The 15143-nt window shown below is 35.4% G+C and overlaps 2 protein-coding genes across 2 annotated transcripts in view; one reads left to right on the top strand and one right to left on the bottom strand.

The window, feature by feature from the left end:
* Positions 1 to 15143, top strand: part of LOC114331958 (ATP-dependent helicase brm-like) — a 120696-nt gene that overhangs the window by 22679 nt on the left and 82874 nt on the right. The gene's annotated exons all lie outside the window — the stretch shown is intronic.
* LOC114331963 (uncharacterized) overlaps positions 1 to 15143 on the bottom strand; it is a 52907-nt gene that overhangs the window by 19460 nt on the left and 18304 nt on the right. The gene's annotated exons all lie outside the window — the stretch shown is intronic.

Genomic DNA, 15143 nt, shown 5'->3' with positions numbered 1-15143 from the left:
GCGTGACCAACTTCATGGAGAAGGACTGCAAAGAAATTTGTTCGACCTTCTGCTGTAGAATTTAAACTGAAATCCCATGTTAGATTGCTATTCATATGAATTTCTATGCACCCAGATGTAGGTGGAAAATAAGAATGTGCTAATATACCACTTGTAAATTTAAAAGGACATTCGTCGTTACCCTGACAATTGTATCGAAAATAGTGCTGTTTTGGAACTACTGTTATAGTTATATCCGGATTTGGATCTGGGATTCTCAGATAAGTAAACTTAAATTTTGATGCTTCTTCCCATATTTCAAATACTCTTTTAGTGACTGTCAAAGCTTGAGGGGTTGCTTGTGGAAAATACCATTTTATATCAAATTTTTTCCATGCTGATTTTACAGCGTAAGCATTGTCTCCTTGTGTACATCGTGGTTTCTGCATTAACTCCATCGTTTCTTTATTTAATTTCCCATCTACCGGTAAATTATATCTTTCTTGAAACTGTTCTAGTGTTTCAGTAATATCAGTACTGGCAGTTTCACTTGTGCTGATGTAACCATATTGTTCTAGCCATGACACTGCATTTGTCTCAGTAAAATTTCCACCTAAGCAAAAACTTATGCTGGTTGCGATGAGCAGAACAACTTTATTGATATGCATCTCGAATGATACTAGTTCAAATAAGAAAACATCACTGTGATATAAATAAACCCCACCAGTCAATACTCCTCTTGTAATTTATTTTCATGAAATAAAACAACAGAGATATATTTTACAAGCTTTATTAAATTCTTTCAAGATCATTAGCGATCCTATTTTTACAGAAAAATATAAGTTGCCCTAACGCTATATGTTGTAAAGTATTTCCTTCCTGTGTAAATGTATACAATTTTTGAATTGCGTCTGAAAACGTATAATTATGACTACTAAAACTATTTCGAACAATATTAAGCGTATTATAATAATAATGTGGAAATTCAATAGTCTCTAGCATGGACATATACGGTGTTAAAAGTTCACTATTTGCTTCCACAAGGGTGTTCACTTGCACTTCTGAGAGGCAAAAGTTAATGCCGTGCTTGATTATTTCGAGGAATTTCATGCTGTTGTAGGTTATTTGTCGAATTATGCAATATTCACCACACTGAATTTCAACAGGATCATCAGAGACGGTCACGTTTTCGTGGAAAAAACTTTGCTCATTGAGTTGGGTAATTAATTGTTCCCATTCATAGGCACTGAAAGATATTTTCTGCCATGGCGATTTCCACATAATTACAGCTGGAGTATATGTTCTGGCTGGACTTAGACCACAACCAAGTTGGTATGATCCATTTAACAACTGTGTGTACAGCAGATAATGGGACTCGTTCTTAGCTGCTTCTTCATACTTCTCTAGAAGAGCATCCAGCTCATGATCGTAGTCTTCACATACAGTTGATGTTTCAGATGATGGTGAAAGGGTGACATCATACTCGCTGCCGCTTGAGTATTCAGTATCTTGGGAATACATTTTTACTAGCTAACTGACTGCAACACACTGAGAACGAAAAACGTGTTTCTGCTAATTTTTCAGAATTCCCCCCCCCCCACCTTTTTAGATGACAGCATCATTATCGATCCAACTATTATGTTTTACATCAAGGCCAAGCCATTTGACGTACATTTTTTTACCTTTACGACGTAAAACTTTTTCAACTAAGTAAATATCAGGATTGGCTGTTTTCTGTAACTCTTCATCGTAAAAGGCTCCTTTGATCGGTGCACCTTGCATGTCTTCGAGCATGTACGTTGCAGGGTTGGTAATATTGATTTTGGTAACTTTGAATAATTCTGTTGTCCAACTTGGAACATATCCCTTGTCGAATAACATTTCGGTTTTGCTGATGCGTACAATATCGCCGACTTTAAATTTTCGGGGACCTGCGATTTTTAAATGCGTAAATTTGTTTTTTAAAATCTCCTTTTCATTGGTTTTGTTCACTTGTGATGGTTTGTACCCCGTTTTTGAATGCTTTGTATTGTTGTATTCAGCCGTAACTGTGGGCAATATGTCAATCCACTTGTAAGTACCGTGTAAGCTGAAATACTTGTAAAGTTTGGATTTCAACGTTCTAATGACGCGTTCAGCCATGGCTGCTTTCATGGTAGTGAAAACAGAATAGTGATTTATTTTATGTTTTTTCATTAAATTTTGAAACTTGTTATTGTAAAATTCAGTTCCCTGATCCGACTGCAGATTTTTCGGTGTTCGTTTGCTGTGTGCGAGGATATCCGAAAATGCTCGAGTCAGCTCCTCACCCGTCTTTGTCTTTAATGGACGAGTCCACAGATATTTCGAAAAACAATCAATAACAACTAAAATTAATTTAAAATTTCTATTGTTATGAGAATGAGGTCGCATTTCAGCCAAGTCCATCTGCCATAAATCGTCTAAGCCTTTGACTATTGTACGTCGTCTTGGATAATTTTTTCGAGCAGGTTTGTGTAGCTCGTTAACTAGTTGGACCTTTTCCATGGACGACGCCATTTCTACTTTCTAAAGCTTTAACTCTTTGGAGTAAAGGGTGTAAATATGTGTTAAATATAGCAAGTGTATCTTGGATTTCTTTTACTGCTGAAGATAAACGTTCATCCAACTCATACAAAGTCTTTGACAGCTCTGATACTCTACTATCTAGTAAAGATCTCATATCTGATTCATATCGAATGCTTTTCTGCCATTGCTCAAGATCATGAATCCTATTATCATTTATGGTTTGTAGATTTACCTGTAACTCGCTTAGTAATTTATTATGTTTTCTGCCTTTCACCTTTTTTGCATCAGACATCTTCACTCTACCTAAACTGTTTACGTTCTAACGCAATATTCTTTGTACAATAGGTTTTATGCAACTCGTCCATCAATTGACTCTTTAGACAATTTTATTATTTTCGACGTATTCTTCTACTACCTTAAGACGATTTTCTAAATCATGTGAATTAAGATCCGTTGTTTTAATCTTTTTTTCCATTTCCAACGATTTCAACATATTTTGTGCGCTTTGGTGAGCAGCATCTGTAACGTTCTTATTCATTTCACGTTTAAATAAATCTAGGTCATTTCTAAACTCGTGTACTTGTTTCGACAAATCGGATATTTTTGCAGCATTCACTTTGTTCTCATCAAGCAACAAATTAATTTTTTTATTAGAATCACTTTCTACTTTACTTATGGTGTCTGAGATTTTTTGTTCAAGTTGAACATGTTTTGCATTATATTCTTTGTGCAACAAATTAAACTCTTTTCTTACAAAAGACTTGACATGAACAATGCGACTATCTACGAATTTCTTGTTGGAAAGATCTGTATCAGCTACAGGAGGATTCCGTTGCATATCCTTCTTTACTGCATGTATTTGGTTTTGTACATCCAAAATAGATTGTTTTAAGCCTTCACGTAGCTTTTTAACAGCTTGTTCATTAGAACGATAATGATGGCGACCAAACTTGTCAACATTCATATTGGAAATGATGCTACAATAATCTGATCTAACGTTAATATATAATATCTGCTTCACGTAATTCGTTGATAATGGCAACAATTTCGTTATTGAGGGATGCGGTGTTTCCTGCTTTTTGCTCAGCCATCAACAATTTGAGGCGCTCACAAAGTTCGTTTGGGTCATCCCAATACACATATTGCACATGATCATCGCTGTCTTCCCAATGTGTCGGTATTCCTGAGCCAACCTCCTCCCTACCAGATACTGTATTACGACGAAATGATTTATTCAGGTCAGGTTTAAGAAGTGATTTATTAAGATTAGGTTTAATAATTTCATTCCACTTATAGGTTTTGGTTCCCTTTAGTGTACCATTCAGTTTTTTATGAGCATTGGTTAATTCCAGCAATGTAATATATCGTTTCACATCGTCCTCAGTGTAATAATCAGGTTCTTTGTAAAATATTAATTCATATAGCCCGCGAGTTCCAACAACATAGTCTCCTTTCGCCACAATCCAACCATTATGGGCGAAATCAATAACAGTTTTTCCAAGTTTCCATTTAGAGGTTACGGGGTCATGAGTAGGACCGTATACTCTATCTATTTTATCTGAATACTGCCAATGGTCTTTCACATAAGGATGAATTAGATGATGGTATTTTTCTAGGTAATCTTGAAATTCTTGTTCGGATACCTTATCTTGCGATTGGTTTGTTTCTATGCTATCTTCGTATTCTTCATCGGATTTATCGCTGAATACCTCTTCATCGCTGATAAATGATGTATTTTTTATGGTGCTGATATCTTCTTTTTTAATTTCTTCTTCTTTTTCCATTGGTTCTTCTTTTTTAATCGACTCCGTTTTAACGTTAGCATTGTATTGCGATGTTTTTAGAACACTGGTTATGGGTTTAAACATTTTTTTCAAAGTTTCATCCTCCTCCGATTTACCTAGTTTTAACGCTAAATACTTTTTGCGAATAGCTCTAGCTAATTCCGCAACTTTGCGCTTGCGTAGAAGCACTTGTTTGTCCAACATGCTTTTATATAATGCAGGTATCTCAGCCACGTCTAAACTTTTATAAACTTGTCGAAACCTTTACGATAGCGTCCGTTAGAAATATCAAAATCCTTAACAATAACAAATGTACCATACTTGTCCTTCCAACATTCAGAACAAAATTGTTTAAATTGCTCAAATGTCATGTCAGGAGAGACGTGATCGTCAAAGACGTGTTTTAAATTGAGCTCATCCTGTTTAAACAATACAATAAGGTTAGCATTATCACGTAGGAGTTGTTTGCCTGCTCGACTGTAGGATTGACATAGGTATGCACAATCGATATTTTTATGTCTCCCCATACAGTAATATTCACGTATTGTTTGTTGCGGATCCGTTGATACATCATCAAATATGAATACAGAATTTGGTTTGGCTTTACCAGGACTTATTACGGCATCATTATCTTTATATGGGAAATAGCCCACCTCCTTCACAGATGCTAACACTTCCTTCAAAAATTGATACTTGGGTTGAAACAACGATTTTGAATAAACGTAAACATTTTGAAATTTAGCGCCATTCGGGTCAAACAATAATGCCAACATAGCATTAGTCTTTCCACATCCGCTTGGGCCGCATATGATAGCACGAAAAGAATGTGGTAGCAATGCACCATGTTTACTGGTTCTTGTCACGTTATCGACAAAATCTAAGTTTTCCACTGCTAGTGTCTTGTCTTGTTGAACAACCTTCATCTTGTGATCGAGATGAATTTTATGCACTTGGTTATATAAAAAGCAATTTTGTGTGAAACGATTCATTTCAATGTTGGTTGTTCAAGGTGAAGGAGTTTTAAATTCTATAATCAATAGTCTACCATTTGAATTGCACGCTCCTGGCTACCACTATCTAGGACCTGGAACTAAATTACAGAAACGTCTAGCACGAGGAGATCCTGGGATAAATCCATTAGATCAGGCTGCGAGAGATCACGATATAGCATACTCTCAAAGTAATTCCTTAAAAGATCGACATAAAGCAGATTGGGTGTTGGAAAATAAAGCGTGGGAACGAGTTAAAGCAAAAGACGCATCTTTGGGTGAAAAAACCACTGCCTGGTTAACTACTACAGCGATGAAAGCCAAACGAAAACTAGGTATGGGTGTGAAACGTGGTAAAGGCGTTAGATCATTTAAGCGACACGTGCTGCAACCAATTATCAGAAGATTGAAACGTACTCCTCCAGCACCAAATCTGCGTAAATCAGCCCTACTTGCACTTGCAGCAGCTAGAACGGCCGTTAAAAACGTAGGTGGGAAAAAAAATGTGCGGGTTCCAAGAATTATTCCATTTGAACCAAAATCAGGTGGTATTTTACCTTTAATCCCTATCTTTGCAGGCTTATCAGCTCTCGGCTCTTTAGCGGGGGGTGCGAGTGCCATTGCCAAGACAGTAATCGACTCAAAGAATGCTCAAAAGAAACTGGAAGAAGATAAACGTCATAATAAAGCAATGGAACATCTAGGCAAAGGTTTATACCTACGAAAAAACGCTAAAGGTGGCTTTGGATTATACTTGAAGAAGTCAAAAAACTCCCGCTGAAGCTACCTAATAGACCTCTAACCAATGTGGACTTGAATAAATTTGCTAAACAATTAAAAATTTCAAATTTTCGTGGAGTTTTTATGCGGGACAATTTACCTCAAGCCCCCCGTAAACACGAATGTGCTATTATTAATCTTGATATTTCCAAGAACCCTGGTACACATTGGGTAGCTTACCGAAAGATAAATAACAACATAGAATACTTTGATTCATATGGTTGCTTGAAGCCACCGCGGGAACTAGCATCATATTTGAGTGGTGGACGAATTTTCTATAATAACGACGCATACCAAACTTATAACCAAATTAACTGTGGACATTTATGCTTAAAGTTTCTCTACAATGGAACCATCTAACGACATCTTGAGGCGTGCCACATGCATTTTTATGGAAAATATAACGAGCGGTGTTTGGTATAAACTACCCCACGATATTCGTCTCGCACTAGGAGATCATTTACCTTGCAAGAAAGATCATAATAAACATGAATGGGGTGATGTTTGCGGCAATATGAAATCTACATGTGTATTGTGCGGTGTCTATGAGAGCGGTATCTATAAGCAAAATGTAAATAAGACAAAACCATGTAACAGTATAATAAGAAAAATAAAGAAATTTTTACCATAATATATTGATATTTAACTTACTACACCCTATATTAAGTATCAGTCATGTCTCGATTGTTAACCTTGACAAGTACTACAAACGAATTTTCGTTTACTCCTCAAGTGCCTCTTGTACTTGATCCACTTCAGCAGTATTATGTAGCAGTGTTGGGATTTCATACATTTAATTCCATCCCAAACATCGATGGTGAAAAATTTTATTTCTATGAGCAAAATGACCGTAAAAAGTTGCGTCATATCGACATTCCATCCGGATGTTATGAAATTACCGATATCGAAGCGTACATTCGAAGTGCATTACACACTAAATACAATTCAGTTCAGCAGTTCACTTTAAGACCGAACAACAATACGCTTAAATGTGAAATTTTCTGTCAAGAGCATACCATTACTTTCGAGAAAAATGATAGTCTTGGTAAATTATTGGGTTTCTCCTCAAATAGAATATTGGCGCCAGGTACACTGCATTCTTCAGATCAACCTGTAAACATTATAAAAGTATCGAGTCTACTTTTTGAATGCAACATTACCGAAGGAGCCTTCTACGAGGACAGACCTGCGCACACTATTCTACATTTTCCACTTAGTGTTGATCCAGGGTTTGCTATTGATGAACGTCCTCATAACCCTATATACATACCAGTAAGCAGCAGCATACGTGAAATTACCAAAATTACCGTTAGTGTAGTCGATCAAGAATTAAGACCAGTCAACTTTAGAGGAGAGAAAAGTACTCTGCATTTGGATTTTAAGGAACGATAGATGGGTTTAGATATAAAACACAACTCTACACATCCATATTCATTAGTCTCACACGGATCCTACATGGGACGTGACGTGTCTGCTGACAATAAAGTTTTTCTTGTTTCCATTGGATTACGGCTGAAGAATGCCAAAACGCCACTATATTCGACGCCAGGTTCATCAGCAGGAACCACATATTTTCGATCTTTACCAAAAACCTCGGTTCGACGATACTATTAGAAAAGAAGAATTTCGTACATATACACCTTACATCAAGTCATTTAATAATAGTGATGTTGTCGAGTTTATCATAAATCAATCAGATGCATTTTTTGCGATACACGACACACTTTTAGAAATTAAAGGAAGTATCAAGAAAGCTGGTAATGGAACTGTTTCTCTTGCGCCGAATGCTGGATCCTTCTTGTTTGATACCTGTACATACATCCAAAGTTCACATGACATGGAAATAGTTCGAGATCCAGGTGTAGTCAGCACTATTCGCAGTTTGTTGTGTTATACACCTGAAGATTCCAAATTTCTCAGTACTGCAGGATGGAACTATCCGAATTATCCACATTTAACAGGGGACGCCTTTAGTTTACTGATTCCAATCAAACATATTTTCAACATTTTCAACGATTACACTAAATTAACCTATGGTCGTCAAGTGTTTCGCTTTGTTCGAGCGCGTAATGATAAAGATTGCATTGTTGTCCAAGAACCTACTGGTTCCACGACGGTAACAACAGTATCATTAACCATCTCCAGCATGGAACTCAAGGTCAAACATGTCTTTCCCAATGATGATGTGAAAATCGAATTAATGACTCCGATTAAGAATAATACACCGATAACCATACCTTTCCGTAAATGGGAGCTCAATGAACTACCTTCACTTACGGCAGGATCTCGACGAGAGATATGGAGTGTAAAGACAACTTCAGCTGTTGAACGTCCACGCTACGTTATTGTAGCTTTTCAAACTTCTAAACGAGATGATATTCACGCTGATCCGACGCTATTCGATCACATTAGAATGTCCAGCGTACGAGTGGTTATTAATGGTGACTATTGGCCTAACGAGAGAATGCAATTGGATTTCACAAAAAATGATTACGCTATAGCTCACTACAATTATACTGAATTCTTTCCCAGTTATGCTCGTTCGCTAACAAAACATCCCATCTTAGATTACTCTGCATTTAAAAGATATGCTTTGTTTGTTTTTGACTGTTCCAAGCAGGATGATACATCGTTTAGATCCGGAACTGTCGATGTTAAGTTGGAAATCGAAGCAGATGAAGGTTTTCCAGCAGGTACTCGAGCTTACTGTTTAATTGTTCACGACAGCCTACTCGAATACTTTCCACTAACTGAAGTTGTCAAAAATATAATTTAAATAGGACAATCTACAACTATGTCTTTCAGTATTGATCGCAACATCATGAGGATCGCATTAGTTGACATACAAGGATTCACCGTAGATGGGTGGTTTGTACCCAAAGAGCTTACCATTGAAATTGGCCATAAACGATGCCATTACATATTTACGTCTCCACAACCGTTTGCTACATTGAGTAATAAAGATAAGAAGACTGTATCTTACTTGGAGAGACACCTGCACGGTCTTCGGTATTCCAATGGGGATGTTGAATATTCAAAAATAAATGAAATACTAGAATCTAAGTTGTTGTATGCAGCTGATTACATCTACGTTCGCGGCGAACAAAAAGTGGAATTTTTACAAAAGAAATGTCATATTTTTGGAGTTTTTCCCACCATTATTGATGTTTGTAAATTTGATGATACACCCCTTGATACTGGAAACTTTATTCAGAATGCCAATCCTTGTCACACAACTGGACTATTTTCCTGCACCGAGAGAAATGTGGATCACCTCCGCCAATGGTTTTGTGAAAAAATATTACCTATGTAAATTAGGTTTTTGAATAAAAGATTAAAAGTATTGTTTTAGTTTTATTTAAAAAAAAACACTGCCTTCCTTTTTTACATATTTATTTTAATGCAAGATGATTCACATTTGCGACTTACAAAAAATTTTATAATGATATTAACAGCTAGAAATACATTTATTACTAATATTATTGTTAACAGTATAATCGATGAACCATATTGGACGATGTCATCATCATTATTAGTTTTGCTCCATTTTGAATCACTTTCAGTGTTATTTGGGGATATTAACTTGATCTTGTAGAATGCTCCTCCCGACTTTGGTATCGTTTTGAAAAATACTGGAAGCTGGCCATAATTCACCACTTCATGATCCATTAGAGTCCATTCAGTTCGATTACAATCAGTTTTTACATCGTTAAAACATATCGCTATGTTCTTAACATTGTTTGGAACGTTTGTATAAAGGACATTGTTAACAATAGCTGTGAGAATGATAAACGATGCCGTTAATTGAGACATCTTGCTGGTTGAATTCTTTTTAATGGGTATTGTGTTTTTGGTAGTTTTCTTGTAGACAAATGAAACTCTGCAAATCGTTTTTCAATTGCGGTTCTATCTTCGTACCACTGTATATCCGCTTTCAACTTTTGTATTTTTTCGCAAAACTCTACCAATCTACACTGCACGGAAGACATTGATGAAATGAAGCATCTTTTACTTAAACTAATATATAAATATACATATATATTAATTTTATATTTGTTTGAAATTTTCCTTAGTCCTGACCTGTTCCTAATAAAATATTTATGTGTTAAATAGTATGTGCATCTTAATTGGAATTTCCTGCAAGCGTCATTATATTTTCTGCATCTGTTTATTACTAATTATACAATAAACGCAATCGTGGGAACGACATAATATTTATAGAATTTGCTACCATATTGCGTCAGCGTATTTTCCCACATTGCAAGCCTCGTGAACATAAGTTTTAATTACATCCTTTAGTAATTTGCAAACCATTGGAATGTGGATGTATCCGGTTCACTCGTGGGAATGACATATAATATTTATAGTTGGTGCATTAACGTATGACATCATTGGAATGTGGATGTATCCGGTTCACTCGTGGGAACGACATATAATATTTATAGTTGGTGCATTACCGTATGACATCATTGGAATGTGGATGTATCCGGTTCACTCGTGGGAACGACATATAATATTTATAGTTACTGTCAGCGTATTTCCCGCGGTTCACTCATTTCGCCACACGTGCATTAACGTATGACATCATTGGAATGTGGATGTATCCGGTTCACTCGTGGGAACGACATATATAGTTGCCGTTGCGTCAGCGTCCACATTGCAATATATTTTTATTACTTGGAGGTACTCACGTATTTTTCTTTGAATTCTAAAAGCACATTGTAGAATGCAGGCGGGGTGCATTCGTTTGTATGAAATTATAATACTAAAAAATCGTTGCTTTTTGGCTTGCGTATCTACATTGCCTAATTTTGCTACATAACGCCATTTTTACCGCCCCGGAGGCCCCACGTTCACCCTATGACGACAGGGTTCTTCTTGTACCAGAGGCCTCAACGCCATCAAACTGTCCGCAAATCATTGCAACACGAATTCTCACCCCTATGACGACAGGGTTCTTGTATAACGACAGGGTGTACTTCTTAACGACAGGGTTCTTTTATAACGACAGGGTTCTTCTTGTACCAGAGGCTACGGCCCCAACGCCATCCTAGCCGCCTCATTGCAACACGTCTACTTCTCACCCCTATGACGACAGGGTGCGACAGGGTGTACTTCTTAACGACAGGGATTCTTTTATAACGACAGGGTGTACTTCTTCTTGTACATCACCAGAGGCTACTTCTACGGCCTCAACGCCATCCTAGCCATCAAGCTGGCCGCCATCTTGGATCTCAGATTCTCATATCTCTACTACTATCTAGATCTATATCTATACCTATACAAAATACCTACCTACTGGAAAATACGATTCTCAATATAATTACAGGTACTCAAATACAAAAGTAGCAAAAGTAATCATAGTAATCAAATCATTTTTATCCCTAAAACAGATCGGTGAAGGTCGTTGTTATACCGGAATACCTATACAAAATACCTACCTACTGAGAAATACGATTCTCGATATGATTACCGGTACACAAATACAAAAGTAATCATAGTAATCAAATCATTTTTATCCCTTAAACAGATCGGTGAAGGTCGTTGTTATATCGGAATACCTATACAAAATACCTACCTACTGAGAAATACGATTCTCGATATGATTACCGGTACACAAATACAAAAGTAATCATAGTAATCAAAGTAACGAATACTGTAAATGATTACTTTATACAAAAGTAACGATTTGGAACGAATACTCGAAAGTACCTATAATTAACATCACTACATCAGATAGCTCATATTAAATTTAAATCGGATCGAGAATTGATGATACTTTAAAATATAGCATTCGGAAAAGAAATCCTATTCTAACACTGGGGGGCTAAGGATTGCAGCACAAAAAATTTCACTTTATATGATAATTTCAAAACCTCCTCAAAAATGAAACAAGAAAGTAATATGCTTTTTCTCATGAGGATCTTTCAGTGCGTCACAGTTTTTCGATTTCTTTCTAACGCATTAAATTGTATGTGACAGAAAAAAACGCACGTCGGTGATTACATTTCGTCGGTGACATTTATAACATTTATTCTAGTTGTCAATAGATGGCGCTATAATCGAAAAAAAAATTTACTAATTATATAATATATCTACGAATATAATCTGTACAATTTATAAGACTATACAAATCAAAGAAAATACCATTTTATAAATGCAATAAAGACAATTGATTTGTTTTTATGCGAAATTGCAAATAAAATTTGACAACTGTCAGATTTAACTAAAATGTCAGGTTAGAATAAATGTTATAAATGTATATTATCACCGACTTACCTTTTTTTCTATCATTTGTGACGCACTGAAAAATCTCATGAAAAGAAGCATATTTTAGATAAATAACGTTTAGAACTTTTGAGGACTTATGCGTGTGACTGGCCTCCACACCATGTAAAACTTTAGAGCCTAGAAACCCCAATAGTGCGGCAGATTCGTGCAAATATAAGAATTGCACATTTAATGATACAAGCATATAATTCGTTCTACATATACTGCACATATAAAGGTTCAAATTTAGATAAGAGGCCATCTCAGATTTTGCCTTTTACAAAAATGGCGGTCATTCAAAATTGGCGACTATACATATGTGACTAATAGCACGATATCTTTTGAATGAAAAGTCCGATTTCAACCAAATTTGGTGCATAGGTTCTTTTTGTGATTTACCAGATCGCTGTCGTGAACTGGAAGAATCGGTTTACCAGAAGTTGTGTTTTTCCTGGTTTTTTATGTAAAACTATTTTATATTATGTAAATAATTTATTTTCAATTTTTTCACCCTGTATATATTAATTTTTCAAAATGGTAATACCACCATTGAAAAGAGCGTAAAAATGTGTTTTAGGAAATATTTTGAACTTTTTAGTTATATTAATTACCATTTAATAAATGCATGACGTATCTTCACATGTACCCATGTGTGGCAGATTCGTGCAAATATTATAAGAATTATTGTTAATTTAACAGTAGAAGTATATAATTTGAACCACATATACTACACATACAAAAGTTCAAATTTAGATATGAGGCCATCTCAGATTTTGCATTTTACAAAAATGGCGAGCATTCAAAATGGCGGCTATACATATGTGACTAATAGCACGATAACTTTTGAACGAAAAGTCCGATTTCAGCCAAATTTGGCATCCAGGTTCTTTTTTTTTATGAATAAGATTGAGGTCTTGAACCGGAAGAATCGGTTTACCAGAAGTTGTGTTTTTACTGTTTTTTATGTAAAAATATGTTGTTTTTTTTCAATTCTTTCACCCTGTATATACTAATTTTTTAAAAAGGTAATACCGCCATTGAAAAGAGTGTAAAAATATTTTTTAGGAAAGATTTTTAACTTTTTAGTTATGCTAATTACCATTTAATAAATGCATAACGTATCTTCACATGTACAGTAGGAAAAATGAAAGAATACCCATGAACAAACATATAAAACATGCTGTATTTTCCTGTCACCGTGTCACACAAAAAATTGGCTAACGCAAGTACATGTAATAATTATTGTTACATGTACTTGCACTGGACAATTTTCTTTGTGACACGGTGACAGGAAAATACAGCGTGTTTTATATGTTCGTTCATGGGTATTCTTTCATTTTTCCGACTGTACCTATGTGCGGCAAATTTATTTTGAATGCCCGCCATTTTGTTAAAAAACAAAATCTGAGATGGCCTCATATCTAAATTTGAATCTTTGTATGTGTAGTGTGTGTGGTCCAAATTATATGATTTTACCATTAAATGCACAATAATTCTTATATTATTTACACGAATCTGCCGCACATGGGTGAATAGGTACATATGAAGATACGTTATGCATTTATTAATTGGTTATCAACATAACTAAAGAGTTCAAAATATTTCCTAAAAAATATTTTTACGCTCTTTTAAACGCCGGCATTAACTTTTTGAAAAATTAATATATACAGGGTGAAAGAATTGAAAAAATAAACAACATATTTTTACAAAAAAAATCTGGAAAAACACAACTTCTGGTAAACCGATTCTTCCGGTTCAAGAGCTCGATCTTACACATAAAAAAAAGAACCTATATACCAAATTTGGTTGAAATCGGACTTTTCGTTCAAAAGTTATCGTGCTATTAGTCACATATGTATAGTCGCCATTTTGAATGCCTTTTGAATGTTTTTACATAAAAATCAGTAAAAAACAACTTCTGGTAAATCGATTCTTCCGGTTCAAGACCTTGGTCTTACACATCAAAAAAAGAACCTATTTACCGAATTTGGTTGAAATCGGTAAACAACCAGTAAAAACACAACTTCTGGTAAACCGATTCTTCTGGTTCACCGCATCCATCTTATAAATCAAAAAGAGAACCTATATACCAAATTTGGTTGAAATCGGACTTTTCGTTCAAAAGTTATGGTATTCATACTATTAAACGCATATGTATAGCCGCCATTTTGAATGCCCGCCATTTTTGTAAAAGGAAAAATCTGAAATGGCCTCATATCTTGATTTAAACCTTTATATGTGTAGTATATGTGGTCCAAATTATATGATTGTATCAATAAATGTGCAATTGTTTCACATATCGGCCGCACTACAACGGACGACCATGGCCCTCCATGGGCTGTCTGTGGTCGCCGGTCACCGATGATGATGATGGTGATAATTTTAAAATATGCAACATTTTTGTCCATATGTGTATAATTTTTGCATGTTCCAATAATTTAAGTCAGATCTCTTGTTTGAAGGAATCACACTGTATGTAGATAATTATGCGTTACAAGGTTGTAAAAATGATGAAATCTTTATCGTACCTGCTTAAATGCAGATGCTAACAGTCGTTTATTGTTAACAATTTGTTACTAACTTCAATAATTATAATAATGATAATTACATTTATCTAAAACCAGTGAAGATCACGAAAGAATACTTACTTATAATCGTGTAATATACAGTAAGCACGTAAAGGTTGGAAAAAATTAATTTTGTCGCGAATGGGCGATTTAACTTTTCGATTTTAACGATTTTTTCGGCATATACATACACTAGGGAGCAAAAAATTTAGGTCACTAGATGAATT

This window comes from Diabrotica virgifera, chromosome 5, assembly GCF_917563875.1.
Source record: "Diabrotica virgifera virgifera chromosome 5, PGI_DIABVI_V3a".
Taxonomy (NCBI): domain Eukaryota; kingdom Metazoa; phylum Arthropoda; class Insecta; order Coleoptera; family Chrysomelidae; genus Diabrotica; species Diabrotica virgifera.
This window is presented reverse-complemented; position numbering and strand designations above follow the sequence as displayed.